The sequence below is a fragment of the Phyllopteryx taeniolatus genome, chromosome 10 (assembly GCF_024500385.1).
Source record: "Phyllopteryx taeniolatus isolate TA_2022b chromosome 10, UOR_Ptae_1.2, whole genome shotgun sequence".
Taxonomy (NCBI): domain Eukaryota; kingdom Metazoa; phylum Chordata; class Actinopteri; order Syngnathiformes; family Syngnathidae; genus Phyllopteryx; species Phyllopteryx taeniolatus.
In genome coordinates this window covers 4,859,086-4,865,507 of record NC_084511.1, presented here as the reverse complement: position 1 = coordinate 4,865,507, position 6,422 = coordinate 4,859,086, and the positions used below count along the sequence as shown (strand labels likewise).

Below are 6,422 nucleotides of genomic sequence, written 5' to 3'. Positions count from 1 at the left end.
TGTGGCGACCCCTAACGGGACAAGCCGAAAGGAAAAGAAGAAGATATATATATATATATATATATATATATATATATATATATATATATATATATATATATATATATATATATGAATATATATATCCATCCATCCATTTTCTGAGCCGCTTCTCCTCACTCGGGTCGCGGGCGTGCTGGAGTCTATCCCAGCTATCATCGGGCAGGAGGCGGGGTACACCCTGAATGGTTGCCAGCCAATCGCAGGGCAGACATAAACAAACAACCATGCGCACTCACATTCACACCCACGGGCAAAATTAGAGTTGTCAATTAACCTACCATGCATGTTTTTGGGATGTGGGAGGAAACCGGAGTGCCCAGAGAAAACCCACGCAGGCACAGGGAGAAGATGCAAACTCCACACAGGCGGGGACGGGGATTGAACCCCAGTCCTCAGACTTCCCTCTCCCCAGCCACTTTCTCCAGCTCGTCCGAGGGGATCCCGAGGCGTTCCCATGCCAGCCGAGAGACATAGTCTCTCCAGTGTGTCCTGGGTCATCCCAGGGGTTCTCCTCCCGGTGGGACGTGCCCGGAACACCTCACCAGAGAGGCGTCCGGGAGGCATCCCAATCAGATGCCCCAGCCACCTCATCTAGCTCCTCTCGATGTGGAGGAGCAGCGGCTCTACTCTCAGATCCTCCCGGATGACCGAGCTTCTCACCCTATCTCTAAGGGAGAGCTCGGACAACCTGCGGAGGAAACTCATTTCGGCCGCTTGTATCCAGGATCTTGTTCTTTCGGTCACGACTCACAGCTCATGACCATAGGTGAGGGTAGATCGACCGGTAAATCGAGAGCTTCGCCTTTGGCTTAGCTCCTTCTTTACTACAATGGAACGATACAAAGTCTGCATCATTGAAGATGCTGCACCGATCCGCCTGTCGATCTCCCGTTCCGCCTGTCGATCTCCCGTTCCATTCTTTCCTCACTCGTGAACAAGACCTCAAGATACTTGAACTCCTCCACTTGGGGCAGGATCTCATCCCCGAACTGGAGAGGGCACGCCACCCTTTTCCGAACTGGTGTGAAAAGCCTGGGTAAAAAGATGGGTTTTAAGCAAGGATTTAAAATGAGACAGTGATGAGGCTTGTCTGATGTGGAGTGGCAAAAGATTCCACAGTTTTGGAGCTGCAACAGCAATCGCTTGTTCACCTCTAAATTTAAGCGGGGCTCTGGGCTCTGTCAGAAGCAGCTGGTCAGCTGACCTAAGAGAGCAGCTGGGAATGTAGGGTGCAGCAGCACAGAGAGGTATGATGGGGCAATGCCATTCAAGGCAAGCAAGGATTTTTGCTATCTGCCTTAACTGAAAAAAGCTAGATTTAACCACGGCTTTTGGGTGTCAAACTTAAGATCAGAGTCCACTTTAACACCCATGTTGTTAATGATGGACTTTTAATATTGTGCTAAGGGACCAAGATCAACTACGGGGGCAAAGAAGTGCCACCAAAGACCATGACCTCTGTCTTTTTTTCATGAAAATTTAAAATGTGACATCCAGGCCTTAATATCATGTAAGCACTCTCGCAATGGCTAGTAGGTGTCTGACTTTTTAATGGGGGCATAGATCTGACTGTCATCTGCATAGCAATGAAAATAAATACCATGTTTCCTGAGAATTGAGCCGAGTGGGAGTAAATAGAGGTAAAATAAGAGAGGGCCAAGCACAGAGCACTGTGGCACCCCGTGTGAAAAGGGGAGCAGTGGAGGACACAGAGTCAGCAAGACTAACACAAAAGGTTCACTGAGACAGGTAGGACCTGAACCATTCAAGTGCTGTACCTCTGATGCCCACCCACTGCTCCAAACAAGTAATCAGGATGTCATGGTCTACTGTATCAAAAGCTGCAGTCAGATCTAAAAGTACGAGGACAACACAGTGACCAGAGTCAGTAGCTAAAAAGAGGTCATTAAAAACTCTTAAATGCGCTGATTCGGTGCTGTGCAATGTTTTAAAACCAGATTGGAAAGGCTCAATAATATTTTGTTTATTAATAAACTCCATAAATTGGGAATAGACAATCTTTTCCAAGATGTTAGAAAGTAAAGGTAATTTGGAGATAGGCCTAAAATTTGCCAAAACAGTGGGATCCAGCCCAGGTTTTTATTTTTAAATTTTTTTTTTTTAACACAGGTTGCAAAACGGCATGTTTAAAATTAATGGAAACCACACCCGCAGACAGACTACTAGTAATAAATGCAATTAATGATGGCCCAATAGACGGGAAAACCTCCTTAAAAAGTCAGGGTGGGACAATATCACTTGGTGAACCTGAGGGCTTCAAATGACCAACAATTTCCGGCACCAAGTGCAGGGTCACAGGCTCAAATTGGTCTAAATTAGCAGAGCAGGGGACAAACACTGAGGGATCAAAGCTCGGGAGTGAAATAAGTGCTCTGGCAGAAGCGCCACAGAAAAAGGAAAGAAAGTTTTCACACACAGCCGGGGAACCTTCAATTCCAAAAGTATGTGGTGCATACAAGGAAGAGTTGATAACCTTAAACAGAACACAAGGCTTGTGGGAGTTTAACAGAACAATATCAGAACAATATTTTTTCTTATCCTCTTTCACAGTGGATTGGAAATGACGCCAGGAGTCTCTCAACATTTGGAAAGACACTTGTAATCTGTCCTTTTTCCACTTTCATCTCTTTGACAAGCATGTCTGGAAGTATGGGTTGTTTCATTCAGCCAGGGCTCAGCATCTGTTTCAGTTTTAGTTTTTTGCCTTCTACTTTTTAATGGAGCCGCATTATCCATAGCAGTGTGACAGGTGTCGAGGAACCAAGAGTTCAGAGCCTCAGTATCATTACACACATTGACAGGTATGACTTCATACATGAAGTAAGCAGCAGTGGAAGAGCCGTAGCACGAGGTTTGACTGGTTGATAGCAAACAGCAGCTTCAAACTACAGTATTGTCAGGATTCAGGTTGCAAGTTGGACCCAGATGCAGAGAGGACAGGGAGGTGAGTTTGTGAATCACGGTTCATTGCAGCTTGGAACCGAACAAAGGAACTCCGTGAACTAAATCCGGGATTGGCAGGGTTCCAACGAGGACCGGTCTGGCAGGGTAGGAGTCTGTGTTGTCGGTGGGGCGCAAGAGGTGAGCACTTGTTTGCAGGGAGCAAGGGCAGATGGCAGACTAGGGACAAAAAAGAAGAATGAGTTAGAGGTAACTCACGAGGTCTTCAGGAAGCAAAAAGATAGACAAGGTGGCTAAGCTACAAACTCGACATAGAGCGTTGATAGTCCGGCGACGAGTTGGAGTCCCACAGCGTCTTAAGATCAGTCAGGTGTAATTAGGATGACAAGGTGCAGCTGCTAGACTCCAACACGTCAACCCTGCACAGCACTCATGACACACACACACGCACACACACACACGGGCTGTGCTCAGGGTGCTGAAACAGCAGCCCTGACAGTACCCCCTCCCACGGGCGCCACCCGGCACACAAGCCAAGCAACCGGGGTGGGCACGATGGAAGTCGCGGATCAACGACTTGCACAGGATCAACCGCGCAAGGACCCAGCTCCACTCATCCGGACCACAGCTCCGACCCCGGCGACGCACATCCAGGAGCCTGTCCTCGGCCCAAGCGGGATGACCACCGATCACCAAGGGAGGAGGAGGGGGTGGGGGGGATAGAGGTCGAGAAGAAACCGGTTTTATTAGGGAAACATGGAAGGTGGGGTGAATGCGGAGAGAGGCAGGGAGCTTAAGGCGTACCGCACATGGATTTACTACAGCCACAATCCCATAGGGGCCAATGAAACGGGGGGACAGTTTTTGGATTCAACCTTGAGTGATAGATGCTTCGTGCTGAGCCACACTTTCTGACCAACCGTCCGTGTAAGCAGGCGCAGGAATGCGGCGACGGTTGGCTTGTACCTGAGACATCGCAGAGGACCGGAGAAGTGCAGCGCGGGCCTTCTTCCAGACCTTGGAGCACCGGCGTATGTGGGCCTGCACTGAAGGGACTGCAAGCTCCTGCTCCTGCGATGGGAACAGTGGCGGTTGGTAGCCTTAGGAGCATTGAAAAGGGGACATGGCCAAGGAGGTGCTGGGTAGCGAATTATGGGCATACTCAACCCAGGCAAGGTGGGTGCTCCATGAAGTGGGACGAGACTGGTATATGCAACGGGGCACCGTCTCCAGCTGTTGATTGGTGCGCTCACATTGCCAGTTAGTCTGAGGATGATAGCCAGAGAAAAGACCAACACCTATACCAAGCGCTGTGGAAAACGCTCTCCAAACCTGCGAGGTGAATTGGGGACCTCTGTCAGAGACTATATGAGATGGGATGCCATGCTGGACCAGCAGGTCTGCAGTCTCCTTAGCAGATGGAAGCTTGGAAAGTGCCAGGAAGTGTGCTGCTTTGGAACACCTGTCCACCACAGTGGGAATGACTGTGTTCCCATTTGAAGGGGGAAGCCAGAAACGAAGTCCAGGGGGATGTGCGACCAAGGGCGTCTGGGAATGGGAAGCGGACGCAGTAAACCAGAACTTGGTGTAGAGGATGTCTTATTTTGAGGACATACTGTGCATGCAGAGACAAAGGACCTGGTGTCATCTTCCATGGTGGACCACCAGAAGCGTTGACGGAGGAAGGCCAATGTTCTGCGGATTCCAGGGTGAGAGGTAAGTCGCGATGAATGGGCCCACTGTAGCACCTGGGGGCGGACCGAATCAGGGACAAACAGGGAGTTCCGAGGACCCCCACCAGGATCAGCTTGTTCTTCCTGGGCCTCCTTTACCAGCGTTTCTATTTCTAATGTGATTGAGCCCAGAAAGCAACGGGGAGACAAGATGGGATCTGGATCATTCTTGACACTCTCCGAGGCAAACTAGTGGGACAGGGCATCCACCTTGGTGGTCTGGGCCCCTGGGTGGTACGACAAGGTAAAGGTGAACTGGTCAAAAAACAATGCCCACTTGGCTTGATGGGAGCCCAGCCTCTTAGCAGAGCAGATGTATTGCAAACTCCTGTGGTCGTTCCACACGATGAATGGGTGTTCGGCACCTTCCAGGAAATGCCGCCATTTCTCCAACGCCATCTTCACCGCCAAGAGCTCCTGATCTCCGATCCCATAATTTTTCTCCGCCTGAGACAACTTGCGAGAAAAGAAGGCGCAAGGGTGGACCTTACCATCAGTCTGGGATCGCTGAGACAGCACCGCACCAACCCCCGCCTCTGATGCATCAACCTCAACTTTGAACTGCCTCTGTGGATCTGGATGAACGAGGATAGGAGCTGAGGAAAAAAGTTTCTTTAGCTAACAGAAGGCCATGTCAGCCTTCTCAGACCATTGGAAGGACGTTAGGGTAGATGTGAGCACCCAACTGTCGTTCTGAATGAAGTTGGCGAAGCGAAGGAATCGCTGCAGCTCCTTTCTTGTGGATGGCGTTGGCCACTCAGTGACTGCAGCTACCTTGGCTGGGTCCATTTGAAGCTGCCCCTCAGCAATGACGTAACCCAAAAAGGTGGTCTTTGGAACACGGAACTCACACTTTTCAGCTTTAACAAAGAGCTTGTTCTCAAGGAGTCTCTGAAGTACTTGTCGAACATGTCATTCGTGATCTGCGACTGAACGGGAGAAAACCAGGATGTCATCCAGGTACACAAAAACACGTTTTTCTGATTGACTAGTGCCTGGAAGACAGCAGCGGCATTGGTCAGGCCGAAAGCCATTACAAGGTACTCTTAGTGCCCTCTATGGTTGTTAGATGCAGTCTTCCACTCGTCTCCCTCTCGAATGCGGACAAGGTGGTAGGCTTGGCGCAGATCCAACTTGGTGAAAACTGTTGCCCTGTGAAGGGGGGAAAAGGCAGAGTCAATCAGGGGCAAGGGTACCTATTCTTAATGGTGATGTTATTAACGCCACGATAGTCCACACATGGACGGAGGGTCTTGTCTTGCCTCCCCCCCACCGGTGAAGAGGAGGGCCAGATAATACCTGCGGCCAATGACTCGCTGATTTAGGTCTCCATGGCCTCCCGCTCTGGACGAGAGATGTTAAAAAGGCGGCTGCTAGGTAGCGGTGCACCGGGCTGTAGTTCAATAGTGCGATCGTAAGGCCTGTGTGGAGGTAGAGAAGTGGCATGGTGTTTGCTGGATACTGGAGCTAGGTCATGATAAATTGAGGGGACACCTGATAGGTCAGGGGATTTACTCTGACTTCGGCCACTCGGGGGCACCGCAGCAGATCGCAAGCAGTTCTCATGACAGAAATTGCTCCATAAGGTGATCTTGGGCAGGGTCCAGTCGATGCTGGGGTTATGGAGCCTTAGCCAAGGCAAGCCAAGCACGATTGGAACTTGAAGACAAAGGAAAACATGAAAACTTAAAGTCTCAAAATGGTTACCTGATAGCTTGAGGGAAA

At 49.9% G+C, this 6,422-nt stretch overlaps 1 long non-coding RNA gene across 4 annotated transcripts in view; it reads right to left on the bottom strand.

Moving 5' to 3' along the window:
• Positions 1–2,644: 2,644 nt before the first annotated feature.
• The window catches only part of LOC133485119 (uncharacterized), a 53,825-nt gene continuing 50,047 nt past the window's right edge, over positions 2,645–6,422 (bottom strand). Inside the window, exons 4-8 of one of the 4 annotated variants that reach the window (XR_009790614.1) lie at positions 5,997–6,356; positions 5,384–5,849; positions 4,132–5,293; positions 3,271–4,035; positions 2,645–3,183 (exon numbers count right to left, since the gene is read on the bottom strand). This is a non-coding gene — a long non-coding RNA (uncharacterized LOC133485119). Of the gene's footprint in view, positions 3,184–3,270; positions 5,294–5,383; positions 5,850–5,996; positions 6,357–6,422 lie in introns of all 4 variants that reach the window. The other 3 variants (XR_009790615.1, XR_009790613.1, XR_009790612.1) reach the window with 3 other exon arrangements.